Raw genomic sequence first — 4,298 nt, forward strand, 5'->3', positions numbered from 1 at the left:
GGTGATAGCTACCTATCCAGGCTGGAAAGGGGTCCTTGTCCAGTAGGTGTTGTCCAGAGCGGGGTCGCCGGCAGGGCCTCTGGGTGGATAGGTGGTGTGACACAGTGCTGGTCCAGATGGAGAGGGCGTCTCACTGGGTCTGTCTTCACTGCCCCTTTTTATAGGGGCAGACCTTGTGTGACCCTAGTGACAGGAGGCATGCCCAGGCAAGGGTCAGCCCCTGGCACACTGAGCATGTTTGCTCCGTGCAGGGATGTGCAGTTTCGGGTGTCTGTAACGGTGGGGTACAATGATAGAGTTGCTCTTTCTGCAGGGTCTTTTGTCTTTCAAATGCTGGGGTCTTGTCTCTGTTCCTGGGTGAGGTCTGTGGTTCCTGGATGAATCAATGCGAGGTGATGGCCTGGTCATTACAGGCCATTCAGTAGAGGCCTGCTACCATTGTATTTCAATCATTCCCATCACTCTCATTCATCCGGAAACAAATTTACATGGGAGGGGTACATGAATCATACAGTTGCAACACAGGGGATGCCTGGGCAGAGGACACAAGATGGAGGCTTGACATACAAAATGGAAACTTTACATGACTTACGCTAACTTACATATATAGGCCCAAAACAGTAATCACACAATATGAAACCAGTACAAACATAATAATTATCACTTACAAAACAGTGGGTATCGATATCAAAATAGCAGGGAACTTATTTGCAAAGAGGGGAGAGAAAAATAAAACTTACTACCTAAAATAAAATGTTAAAGCTTATCCTACATCTTAGCTTACTTATACTTATCTATAGGGAATAGAGAGGGAGAGAAAGAGTCAGCAATGTTTGGGGAAGGGGAGGGAATGCATTTTAAAAGAAATAAATAGAGAGAAACTGGGGGTTTTGCTACAGTACTCTATCAATTATAGATGAGTAATATAGCTACATTAATTTCTTTATATTGTAAGTAGCAATCATATTCATTTGGAAGGACTTCTTTGAGGTGACTTTGCTGGACTTCTTGAAGGGCTCTTGGCTGGAGTCTTCTCAGGAGCCTTGGCTGCAGGTTTTTCTGGAGTCTTGTCTGCTTCTTCTAGAAAATGTCCAAGGACGTTTGGAGAGATGTTCTTCAGGGAGATTGGCGATGCAAACTTGTTCACTGGCATGGTATGGCATCAGATAAAGCATTGTAAAGTCAAAACTGATGTCAGAAAGTTGAAACAGGGTGTCAATTTATAAACGTTGTCAGTGCAAAATGTTGTAACTCAAAAAGTTGTAAGTAGAGGACTCCCTGTATTTGCATTCAGTAAATTGTGCATCACAATCTGCTCCAGTTTTTCCAGGTACAGAGAAAGAAACCCTTTCCTTTTCACTTTCTCTATGCAGAAAGTCTCATTATGGATGTAAAGTTAGGAAGCTGCCTAGTCTTCTCTCTTTCCTTTTTAGTGATGCAATGCATTAACCAAATTCATGTATTTTGAACAAAATGTATAGACCTACTTGTTAATAGTGAATTCCCATTTCTCATGATTAAAGCTACCAACAAAAAAATATTATAATTCAAAATGAGCTCTTTCTCTCACTTTCTTCCTACCCCCCAGCCCTTCCCCCCTTCCTGTCTCTGGTAAAACCCAATGATTCAACTCTTGAGTTCTGTGGAGTTTAATTTCCTTAAAACAGATGTGGGTAGGAGAAGAAACAGGCCCAATTACACCTGGAGAAGTGGCTGCTGGAAATGTGTCCATTTGAACACTTGACTTATTTCGTGCAAGAGAATTTCAGCCTTTTAAAGGACATGGGCTACACAAGTTTCCAATCCCACATAGTCTTGCAATAATCTGGTTAAATCACCTGCAACAGGGCCTGGAAGGCTTTTCCTAAAGGATCAAGTGATAGAGGAGTCTGAATACCCTTGTTTTGCAGAAGGACACAGACAGTTAAGGCAGAGGCCTCAGAAATTTAAGGTTTCTTTGTTCTGAATCTTCCAGAATATTCTCTTGGCTTTGATCAAACCAATCACATAACAGGAAACTATGGTTATCAATTTTACTAGAGGACTCGGCATTTCCCAACCAGCCTCCTAAGGGCTCCTAAAACATCCCTGTTTCTCAGGCTGTATATGACAGGATTCAGAACGGGGGTGACAATGGAGTAAAACACAGGCACAACCTTGTCTTGCCGTGTTGAGTGCTCAGCATTGGGTTTAATGTACGTGAACATTGCTGCCCCGTAGAACAGCCCCACCACAGTCAGATGCGAGGAGCAAGTGGCCAGAGCTTTCTGCTGTCCTGTGGTTGACTTCATCTTTAGGACTGTAGCAAGGATTCGAGCGTAAGAGGCTAGTATAGTGGAAAAAGGGATAAGGAGCAAAATACTGCTATTCACAAATATCAGAGTCTCATAGGTGGAGGTGTCGGAGCAGGACAATTTGATAAGGGCTGGAACCTCACAGAAGTGGTCAATGTAATTTAAGCCACAGTAGGGCAGATGCATGGTATAAAGAGCATGAATCAAAGCATATATGGGTACACAAATCCATATTGCAGCTGTCAGGCGCAGGCAGACTCATCTGCTCAGGAGGATGGGGTACTGCAAGGGTTTGCAAATGGCTACATACCTGTCATAAGACATGACTGCCAGAAGGAGGCATTCTCCCACTCCAGTGGTCAATATGAGGAAAACCTGAGTCCCGCAGCCAGCCACAGAAATGGTGTTGCCTGGGATCAGAAAGTCCACTGACATTTTGGGGATTATAAACAGACTGGGGCAGATGTCCATGAAGGCCAATTGGCTGAGGAAAAAGTACATGGGGGTGTGAAGGGAGGGAGTCACCTGGATTAGAAACACGAGGAGAGCATTCCCAGACACAGCGGTAATGAAGGCAAGCAAAATCAGAGCGAGGAAGAACATGTGGACTTTGCTGTGATTCAGCAGTCCCAGCAGAATAAATTCTGTTGCATTTTGTCTCTCCACTTGCACTTCTCTTGGTTGGTCCTGAAGGAAATAAGGAGAGAAAGCTGAGAGGATGTGCATCTTTTGTACTGGACAAAGCTAGTGATGCCAGATTTGTGGCCCACTTGCAAAAGAGCTGTCTGCTCCAAGCAGGGGAAACAGCTGTGGCAGCAGAAATCAGACTAGCTTCCCTTTGGGACGGTGCCTTCAGCACCTCGCTGCCTGCTGGTCCCCCTTAGAACAGATTTACTGGGGGTTTTTTTGGTTTGTTTTATTTATTTATTTATTTATTTTAAATAAAGAAAACCCTTTTTGCTTCCTTCCTGTTCTTTTCCCTACTTTTGAATTCCTTATACAAATAAGGATATTTTTTTTCTTTCGAACAATATAAGCAATTGTTTGGCTGTGGTCTTCAGTACCTTTTTGACTGAAGGACTATGCAAATCATTCCCATTTTCTGCACTGTGACTGAAACAGGCACATCCAGCCATATTGCGTGTGTTTTAATCTGCCTTTCCTCCAGCGCTGTCCTATCTTTATTATTGTCCCCCTAATACATCCCTCTGGTCCTCTCCAGTAGGTCTGGGGAACCAGGGCTCTGTCATCACTCTGCGTGTTCTGGCCAAGCAACTAGGGGCTGGGGTGGTGCGGGTGCTAAGGTGCAGGCCTGCTAGCCCAAGAGGGTCATGAGTTTGTGACCGTAGCAAAAATGTGCATAGTCATCTTGTGAGATGCCCACAAAGCCTTCTAAATACCTTTCCAAACAGCTGCAGTTCCTGGAGAGCTGCTCTAATTAAAATGACTGTCACATGTATTACTCCCCTCCACATTTAAAAATGGCAGTGGTGTGATTTATGTAAACCTCATTCAATGAGGTTGGTTCAATGCTGGAGCCTCCCAATTAGAATACAGAGCAGACTTAATTAATCAAGCCCACTCCTATGCATTCTAATTAGAACACCAACGAGCGCATGTGGAGGCAGCCAAAGATTTAACAAAGGAAACAAAGGATCCAGGCAACTCAAAGTGTCTGAAACATGCCCTTTACCAACCCCAGCAGGGTCCACGGGGTAGCTTGTGAAATAAGGGAGACAGTTTAGAGAAGCCATTTGTATTGATCCTGCAAAGCTTGGCGCATGCTCAGCTTCATGGGTGATAGTGGAGCCTCTAGCTCCACTCAATACAATAACAGGGTGCAAAGCCTCTAGCTCCACTCAATACAATAAGAGGGTGCAAAGTCTCACACAGGCAGGAGGCTTCCAGGAACAGAGCCCAAAGGTTAATCTTTGAAATCCAAATCTCTATGTGATTCATTCTTGTGAGGCACATAAAAAAACAAAGCAAACCTTGCATGCTCTC

The 4,298-nt window shown here is 44.2% G+C and overlaps 1 pseudogene; it reads right to left on the minus strand.

The window, feature by feature from the left end:
- Positions 1-2,036: 2,036 nt before the first annotated feature.
- Positions 2,037-4,298, minus strand: part of LOC102374710 — a 2,716-nt pseudogene continuing 454 nt past the window's right edge.

Source organism: Alligator sinensis, unplaced genomic scaffold (assembly GCF_000455745.1).
Source record: "Alligator sinensis unplaced genomic scaffold, ASM45574v1 scaffold1703_1, whole genome shotgun sequence".
Classification (NCBI taxonomy): Eukaryota; Metazoa; Chordata; order Crocodylia; family Alligatoridae; genus Alligator; species Alligator sinensis.